Here is a 9,950-nt window from a genome sequence, read left to right as displayed (position 1 = left end):
GGTCCCGCATGCCACAGCCGCTCTATCACGTGATGCATACTGCTCCGACGTGCTAACGTTCTGAGGCGAGTTACGGCGTGTTGCAAGTTTTGTGAGGTGCTTTCGTGATATTTAATGGATCGGATTACATTTTTTATTTTTCTCCGATATCCGATCCAGTAATTTAGGTCAGTATCGGACTGATACCGATACGTAATATCGGATCGGTCCATCTCTAGTTCAAACAGATGTTTTGTTGGTATCTTCTAAACGTTAGTGCACACATTTCCATTTATCATGAACACTCATTTGCATCAGTAAGAACAGGTTCCAGGTTGAGGAGCTCAACCAGGAGGATGCTGATCCCTTCCTTCAGCGCTCTGCACTGAATCCATCCTCGAGGTTCACAACATCAGAGTTCGATACATCCTCGAGTGTCTGAGGAAGAATATCCAACAAAAGTTATAATGACAAATTTTCACTCACTACCTGCCCTGCTTGGATACAATATATCCTTCCATCCATCCCTCCACCCTGGGCCGGGTCACATGGGCAGCGATCTAAGCAGAGAAACCCAGTCTTCCCCGTCCCCCAGCTACATCCTCCAGCTTATCCAGGGAAACACCAAGACGGAGGATTGAGGCACTCCCAGGATGGCCAAACCGCCTCATATGGCTTTTTTCAATGTTTAGGACTAGTGGCTCTACCCTCGCCTATATTTTTAAAATACATTTGTACTTATACCACTGAGCCAATTAGTATATAGATTTGGAGGACTCTTACACCCCGTGTTATACAGGGAATCACACAAAGCATTAGAAGGAGGCACTTTAAACTCCGTCAGGCTGGTTTTGGATAAACTACACAAAGCATTTGCTGGAACTTCTGCTTCAGTGATGAGATGAGCTTTGAAAGTTGGAGCACATATATGTTTGTGACTCTCGGCAGCTGACCCAAGAAAAAGAAGAAAATGTTTTTAAGAGTACCCTGACAATAACACAACTTAATTTTCTATAAAGGAAGGTGCCGTAAAACCTTTAGACAGGTAGTGTTTGCTGTTTTGCTCTATGTCAGAGTGTGAAATGAACCCGAACAGGCTCTTTTATGAGAAACACGTAGGTTCAAATAAACTGGAATTATTTTTTAATGGCAGCAGCCTGGATAGATTTCTGCTTCATTTTCAGAGTCTTGGGTTCAGTCCTGGACATTTAGAATCTGAAGATTTTCAAGAAATGAGCTTCCTGTTTACCTCCACCTCTATTTAAGTCTCCCGTCTTCCACTTTCTTTCACTGTCTCTTACTTTTCTCCTCATCTGTGCTTCCTGGAGCTCCGCATTAAGACTCAAATTTTGATTGAGTAATTTAAGAACTAAATTACAGTGACAGTAACAAGCGCACACACACACACGCGCGCGTCCTTCAAGAAACTGTAACTTGTATGTTCTTCAAAAAAAATAAAATAAAATAAACAGCAAAGACAAATATCCTGCTGTAAGTTTTTTATTAAGGAGGAAATAAATGTACCCATTCCTCCTCAGGAATTCTGTAATTTCAAGATGCAATGTTTTTTGAGAGTTGCACCTTGAGAAACTATTAAAAACAAGCCAGAGCACATTGTGAAAGGACAGTTTATCCAAGGATAATAAAGGGGAAAAAAATCAAGTCCTCATGTTACTTGTCACTAAAATAACAACATGTAAGCAAAGTTCACTTACAGCCTCCTTTTGGCAAGGAGAGCGTGAAGCTGCAACGAAGAGTGTTTGGGGGTTTTGGGGAGCTTTTAGTGACAGAGTCGATGGTGTTGAAGCTGCAAACAGATGGTGCCGTCAGTTTTCATTTATTTTGAGTAAAAGGTTAACCGGCATCAACAAAAATAGACCGGACCATCTGTTCACATGCAGCTTTTGAACATCCAATAACATGCTATACATAAAAACATTTACTGTACATCAACACAAAGACACAAAAACTATGCTTTTTTTGTCCGACACGGCATTAACGGCTCTCACCAAACACTTGTCATTAGATATCATTAGATAGATGTTTGTAACGTATTAGACAAAACCCAAGCTCTAGGGTAAATGAAACTGGGACACCTACAAGGTTGAGGAGGATGGGGAGCATTGGTTTTTGTTATAAATTATATTATTATCATATTATTTTTGGAACATAGATAGCTAGTATTAGAACAAGAAAAATGCTGCCTGTGCCCTGGACAAAAGTCTCTTTTTCCCCCCCCTCAAAGCTCTTTGTGTCGCCACGCTGATCTGTATCAAGCCATTGTCACTTTTCCCTTTTAAAACAGCAAAGATTCAGTCATTTTGGTGAAACTGGTTTTACTTATCCAGCTTTTGTTATCAAAGCGCATTGGTTGTGAAAGAAAATTTCTGCATTAGGTGGAATAAGAAGAGCAGGAAGGAGGAACGGGTGCAGACATGACCAGGCAGGCAGGCAGTCACAGATCTGGTGGTTTATTAAAGATCAAAATCACTCTTAGAGGCAGGCTGGCAGGTAACAAAAAACAGCCAGGACAAGCAGGAATCACACAACAGCAGTAATGAGGAGTGAAAGGTAGTCAACCCCTTTAAATACTGCCTTTTCTTTCAAAGGTGCTACTGTCTGGGAGTGCCGTGGTGTTAGTACGGTAACACATCACGACAACGAGGTTCAACGCCGAGATCAAATGCTCCTCCGTGGAAGAACAAAAAAATTGCGCTAAAAGGATTGTCAGGCTGCAGTTTGAGTCCCAAGAAAGATCTTAGTTTCACTTCATTTTTGCTCACTGTTTGATTTGGAGGCACCAAAACTTTTTGGTTTGGTTCAATTCAGTTTTATTTATATAGCACCAAATCAGCACTGCGCAACACATCTGCCAAAACATCCCAGGAAGGGTGCGCTGCTCTCTCACTGGAGCTCGAGAAGAAATAAAAATGAAACATTTTTTCTGAGAGTTTAAAAATTACAATGCAACTGGCTCAGCACGCAGCATGTTATTTATTATGTATAGATTAAAAAAATGCTTGAGCACCACCACAGACAGCTGCAGGCAGCAGTGCTGCTGCGTTCGGATGGTGGAGCCTTCTGCTGACCAGTGGTGTAAATTCACCCTCAGTCAGAGACCGTCATTCCTGCCAAGAAGAGCTCAGTAGCGCCCCCACACTGAGAGTGGAACTTGGTGCAGCAGTGACCTATGCCACTGTAGTCACCTGTCTTAAAATCCAGGTGCTCTCAAAACGCAGGAGATAGACCCTTGGCATATGCTACTCCCGGTGGGGAAACTCCTGTATGGCGTTTCGTTTCCGGTGTGATATTCGCTCCTTGTTTACTGCTGGTTTTTCCAAAACAAGTCAACCAAATGGATGAATCAAGTGGCGATTTACATTTCTGGAGATGTCTTGGGCATTTACGGAATATATCTGTAGATGCTGTTCATAGAATATTCTTCCCCTCAGAGCAAAACAGAGAAAGGATTCAAATTCTATATTTCTCAGTATTTGTATACAGCGGTCCCTTGTTTATCGCGGGTGTTATGTTCTAAAAATAACCAGCGATAGGTGAAATCAAGTAGCCAATTTTATTTTTTGACGGTGCAAAAAGTTTCGGCGACATTGTTGTGTTTGTTGGGGAAAAAACATACAAACATACAGGACTGCACTTCAGAGTCAGAATGCTAGCAATCGATGCAGCGATTCTGTACTGTACAGGAGAGACATCACGGAGCAGATCGACAATGGTCTGCAGCCGATCATGAAGCAGGACACAATGTAGTGTAAAAAAAAAAAAGCATGCAAACTTGCACTAAAAAATCTGCGAAACAGTGAGGCTGCGAAAGGTGAACCGCGTTATAGTGAGGGACCACTGTAATTTTGAAGGTAAGTCACAACATACCCTTCGTAAATACTAAGGTATAGAAACCCTTACCAGCAATCATTCATTTTTTGTGTGGCTTTTTTTCACGGTTTATTAACATGCTGTGTAGGTGTGTCCTGATATTGACATAACGGGGGAAACATCTGGCTCTTTCACCTGTAGTTTGAATGCTGAACATTTGCCTGTTTAAATCATAAGAACTGTCACTATACAGAGATGTGCTTCTGAATGTGGACGATGTGTCTTCTGATTTTGTAATGCAGTTCTGCTTGTGTTGAGTGATGTAAACAATCGATTGATCTAAACTCTTTAAACGTCAAAATTGATCATTAGATTTTTTATGACACAACAGTGGTGAGTGTTCCCATCTGCTCTTTGTAACTTAACGCGATCTTTCCGTTTTCGAGTTTTGGACATGATTTTGGAGTATATCTTCGCAGTAGCGATTGACCGCAAAGTAAAGCTACCGGAAATGTACAACCCCACATCCGGTCTCAAACCAGGAAGTTAGCATTTTCTCGTGCACAGGGTCAATAATGGCAACATTTAACAATTTGACTCCAACATTTTCCACTACCCCTGATCACCTCCTGTGTGCTTTTAGTCTGTTTTCATTCGTTCCTTATCAGGTCGTCTGTTGTTTCACACCATGTTTCCAGGTCTCATGTATTCATGTCCAGGTTTGTTCATGTTCATGTCAGGGTTCTTCATGTTGTATTTTTTCACCCAGTTTAGGTTAAAGTTTAGTTTTGCATCAGTTTGCCTTGCCCCTTTCTTTGTACCCTTCTATCAGCCTTATTGGCTTGTGGAGAGATGATGTCATCATCACTCCACAAGCCAATGAGATTATCACATGCCATTTTTGAATGGGGATATTTCTTTTTAACTGTTTTCAATTTAACGTAATATTTAAGTATTTCTTAGTTTTAGACTAGTTGGTTAGTCTATTTCAATGTTTTAAACCATATCCCAGGGTTTTTACTTCACCATTTATGGAGTTTTAACAAGAAAATGAAAGACAGAGCTTAATTCTGTAAAGATTAGATGAAAAATACTCAAAGGATAAATTCAATTGGTTTATTATTTTGTTACATAAGTTGAAAAAAGTAAAACAAGTAACTACAGAAACAACATAAAAGAAAAGTTAAACAATCAAATAAGTAAATGAAGGGGGGGGGGGGGGGGGGAGGAGAGAAAACCCAAACAATCCCCTCTGAGCAAGCACTAGGCGACAGTGGGGAGGAAAAACTGCCTTTTAACAGGCAGAAGCCTCCAGCAGAACCACGCTCAGGAGGGGGCAGTAAACTGCTGGGACTGGTTGGTGGGTGAGGGTGAAAAAAAGATTAAGAACGTAGGGAATATGTGTTAGGAGAGAAAGGGAGAGGGGGGACAGGAGAGGTGAAAATTAAGATGGATCACAGGTGGAGGAGGACGAGGCTAAATCATCTGAATAACCAGCAGAAGCTTCTTTTCTTCGTTTCCAGGTATTTTTCCATGGGCGCTTTTTTCTCCAGGATAAGGGTTCTCAACTGATCGTTTGTTTCTGCATTTTGCTTCTCGAGTTGCTTGCATCTTTGCTCCATTTCTTTTAATTCTGCTTGTTTTTTTCTAGGCTTTTCTTTCGGATCTTTGTATGTTGCCTCCTCCATTCGATTTGCCTTGCACATGTCTGTATTTCTCTCTTGTTTTTTGTTGTGCATCTCTTCTATCAGGTCAATTTTTCTCTTGAATTCTTGATGCATACGCAGCAGGTATTCACAGTTTTTCTCTCGTTGTTGCTTTTGTGCCTCCATTTCAGTTATTTGGCTCTTCAAGTCACTGACCCTCAACAACATCTCATTCATGAGCTCTGAGTGTTTTTTCCTTATTCCATCGATCGTACACTGCATCTCTGAACATTGTTTTTCCAGTATTTCCTTTTCTCTTTCCAGTTCAGGTGTTTTGTCCTTCATTTCATTACAAAATTCTCGCAGTTCTAGATTCCTTCTCTCAAAGTCCAGGAGAATACGTTTTTCTTCTGCCTGTTGCTTTTTTTCTTCAAGAAGCTCTTTATTTTTGCACTGTTTCATCAAACCTGACTTTCAGATCTATGTACATTTCCCTCGTGGCTTTGAGTTTGTCCTCCATTGGTATTTCTTTTTCTCTTTCCAGTTCAGGTGTTTTGTCCTTCATTTCATTACAAAATTCTTGCAGTTCTAGATTCCTTCTCTCAAAGTCCAGGAGAATACGTTTTTCTTCTTCCTGTTGCTTTTTTTCTTCAAGAAGCTCTTTATTTTTGCACTGTTTCATCAAACCTGACTTTCAGATCTATGTACATTTCCCTCGTGGCTTTGAGTTTGTCCTCCATTGGTATTTCTTTTTCTCTTTCCAGTTCAGGTGTTTTGTCCTTCATTTTATTACAAAATTCTCGCAGTTCTAGATTCCTTCTCTCAAAGTCCTGGAGAATACATTTTTCTTCTTCCTGTTGCTTTTTTTCTTTAAGAAGCTCTTTATTTTGCACTCTGTTTCATTAAACCTGACTATCAGATCTCCGTAAGTTTCCTTCATGCTTTTCAGTTTGTGCTCCATTTGTATTTCCTGTTCAGTCTTCTGTTGGTGGATTTTTTCAATTGTTTTCTCAGCTTCATTGAGCTTTCCTTGAAGCACCTGATTCTTTTGCTCCATGTTTTGGAGATCCCATTGTATCTCCTCAATAGTAGCTTTCTTTCCTTGAAGCTGGGCAGATGTTTCTTTTAATTCAGCACTCTGTGTTCCCGATGAAAGAAAACAGGAAAAAAGCTTATTTCGTCCTTGACGAAACTTCATTCCCCAGCCCTCATTGATCATTTTTATATCAGGCTGGCGTTGCTGTTTTCCTTCCAGGTCTTTATTCCGTGCTTCCAATTGTCTGCACTTCTCCTCTAGTTGAAGCTTCTCTTCTTCAATTTGTTTAACTTTGTAATGTAGGTCGGAGTTTTCCTTCTGACTTTCTTGTAATGCCCTTTGGACTTATAAGACACCATCCATGGTCATTTCTCCTGGAGAGATTGGCTGGCCAGACCACGAAGGAGAGGCAGCATTATCTTTTTCTTTTCTTTTCTTTGTCTGCGTTTCCGTGGACACATGTTGGAGCCTGTGCACAGTGACTCTGAAAAGGCTTAAAAATATTTCCAAATGTATCTCTGGTCGAACGTTTGAAGGCTGCGAACAAACTGCTTTAAAATTGCTGCTTCTGATCCCTATTTAAGGACTTAAGAACTTCAAAGGATCAAAGGTATTAAAGATGACCTTGTGACAGTAAGCCAATCAGATCAATCAGATTGTCACATGACAGAATGGGGATGTTTTTTTTTTTTTTTTGAGTTTTAAGTAGAGAGTCATCAGTACTCAGCTGACAGGGAATTTTGGGTAAGCCGAGCGACGAATCCCTACCAAAAGTCATAGCACACCATTCCCGATTGAGCCGCACGAAATGGTGTAACATATGTGAGGGTTGTCAGAAAGCTTCGGTTCATAATTTCAGGCTGAAGAAAAATAATAACTGGAAAAATTTGCATTTCTTGCAAAAATGCTGTGTGAATGCTGTAACACTGAAGCTGTCTGCTGAAAACAGCTGAAAATAGCTAAAGAAGCTGAAGAAATCAAAGTCTGTATTTGAAAAGGTGTTGAAATTTTAATAACTTTGCAGAACAATATCAAGTTAACAAAAATTTAATAACTTAGCAGAAATGCAACTAGAAAAATTTGCATTTCCTGCGAAAATGCTGTGTGGATGCTCTAAAGCGGAAGCTGTCTGCTAAAACTAGCTGAAAAAGCTGAAAAGTTGCAGAAATTGTAAAAACTTTGCAGAAGCAAAGGAACTTTGCTAAAATGTAATAACTTAGCAGAACTGCAATATCTTAGAGGAAACACAATACTTGGCAGAAATGCAATAGCATAGCAGAACTTAGCAGAAATATTGTAACTTACCAGAAACATGATAAAGAATGACAAGAATTATTAAGGTTTACAAATTCACGCCAGTTAGGTGTGTTTGATTTAACCCAGTAGTCGAATAAGTGGGCGTTGGTCAAGACAAAGTTGTCAAATAGCACAAAGCCTGTGCCTTGCTTTATGAAGGAACCAGTTATGAGACAAACTGACTCGCTCAGTTCGAGCAGCAACATAACACTGCGAATTTCAGTAAAAGACTGTCGGCTCTTTCCAAAGGTCTCCTTCCTGTATTTCAGTGCTTCCTGAAAAGAATTTTTAGGGAATCTACTCTCCATTCATCGTTTCAGACGCGGATACTGCTGACAAAGTAGATCGTAAACCTCCTTACGGTCAATACTGCTGCCCGTTTCTTTTTTTTTTTTTCTTTTTTTTTTTTTTGCCTGTCCCGTTTGGCTCTTTTGCCATCAGAATTGTTGTCTAAAGGCAAAGAAAGATGCCCAACGGATTTACTTTACCAAATTGACCATCCCAGCCTTGCCATAATGGTCCATTTGATTCACCTTTTATTGTTTATTTTATTTTTACTTACTGAACATGGGACAGACTTGACTGGGGGAAAGAAGGGGAGAAAGAAAGAGGGAAAGAGAAACAGCTGAGAAGAGGGACGGGGGAGAAGGGCAAAAACCAAAAACCAACAGAATGAGCAGAAAAAGAAAAAAAAAGAAGAAAAAAAGAAAAAAAAAATGCATATATCAATCACCTGGGTCACCTGCTGAGAAAGAAAAAAAGAAAACAAGCAGAAGAGAACAAGAGTAATAGAATAAACAACATCACAATGATATATGGGAATATGACAGTAAATACTAAATATTAAACATTATTGTGCAGCACATAAGATCAACAGAACACAGTGTGCTTTGAGGTAGGAGCCAAAAAGGGTGTAGTTTGTGGGTGTGATCACCCGTGTGTACACCTGTGAGCATGGACGCGCTTGTTTTTTGTTTTTTAAAAGGTTCCTTCATGTAATGATCTGCTAGAGGGTGTGGGGGGGCCACAGCCCCGTCCTCCAGGGCATGAAGCAGGTATGGAGGAGATCAAAACTCCAGACATCCAGAGGCCCCCAGAACACAAGAGACCAAGGAAGACCAACAGAGGGGCAGCCGCGCCACTGTCCCAGAAAGAGCTGAGGAGAGTCCCAGATGAGGGCTCACTCAGCAGCCGCGGAGCAGAAGCCAGGGGGAGTTGCAGTGACGCGCCCGTGAGCTCCGCCGGCAGCCAGCCGTGCCTGAGTGACCGAGCCCCAGGCCGAGAGGCCGGGGGCACCCCACCTCCGAAGTGGCCCAAGCAAGCCCCAGGCTCCAGGCCCCGATAAGCGGCCGCCAAGGAGTGAGCCGGTGTGTACCTGGACGCCCATCCCCGGACACAAAGAACCACCAACGCACCGACGTCTGAGGGAGTCCGCCACTGGCAGGGGAAGTGGTGCCCGTTTCTTTGATTGCCATTTTTAGACTGAATCCATTCTGCTGTGCTACATCTAAGACTGATTTCATTCCACCGCGGCGCTTTGCATTATTTGATGCGTGTGGAGGTTTCTGCTGCCCTGGGATGGCTATATCTTTTATTTCCGTATCTGCTCCCTGTGGAAAGCATCTGGAATTTCTTATTGTCCAGACAATCAATTATGTCTGTGCACTCAGTCTTACGTTCGCCGTTGATGTTAACCAGCTGAAAGTAGCCCAGGTCATCGACGAAGCGACCGTCTCTTTTCAGAGCCTCGGCTGCAGTTATTCCCTTCTCCCCGTAAACACAAAGATACTTGAACTGTTTTAAAGCGTCATTTTTTAAAAAACTTCTCTTTTTTGGCATTTAGTCCTCCCTTTGTACTGATGTAAAAGACAGAATAGTAATCTCTCGCCTTAACCATCTTCTTATATTTATTGAAAGGCCTCCGTGCAAGCTTGAACATGTTGCATGTGCTGTCTGAACTGATGTCCGTGTTGGTCCTGCAGAGAATCAGAGTTGGAAAAGTTGTTAATGTAGCAAAAAACAAAATGTAATGCATTTTGTTCATAATCTCATTAAAGCCACGATCTTTTTTTATCGTTGTTATGGCCCTGGCCATAATCTGTTTTGGTGGCTCTTTCTTTGTCTGTGTCTTTAAGTCTTTGCAGGTCCCTGAGTGGATGAGC

The 9,950-nt window shown here is 41.3% G+C and overlaps 1 pseudogene across 1 annotated transcript; it reads right to left on the bottom strand.

Annotated features, from left to right (window-relative positions):
• Positions 1 to 351: 351 nt before the first annotated feature.
• On the bottom strand, positions 352 to 9,727 carry LOC309718600 (annotated as a pseudogene). The gene is made up of 2 exons: positions 9,090 to 9,727; positions 352 to 417 (listed from the first exon to the last, which is right to left on the bottom strand). The product of its transcript is annotated as an uncharacterized misc_RNA (transcript).
• Positions 9,728 to 9,950: the final 223 nt, after the last annotated feature.

Source organism: Aulonocara stuartgranti (genome assembly GCF_965226115.1).
Source record: "Aulonocara stuartgranti genome assembly, chromosome: 2".
NCBI classification, from domain to species: Eukaryota; Metazoa; Chordata; class Actinopteri; order Cichliformes; family Cichlidae; genus Aulonocara; species Aulonocara stuartgranti.
The sequence above is the reverse complement of the archived record's forward strand: the minus strand, read 5'-3'. Positions and strand labels throughout refer to the sequence as shown.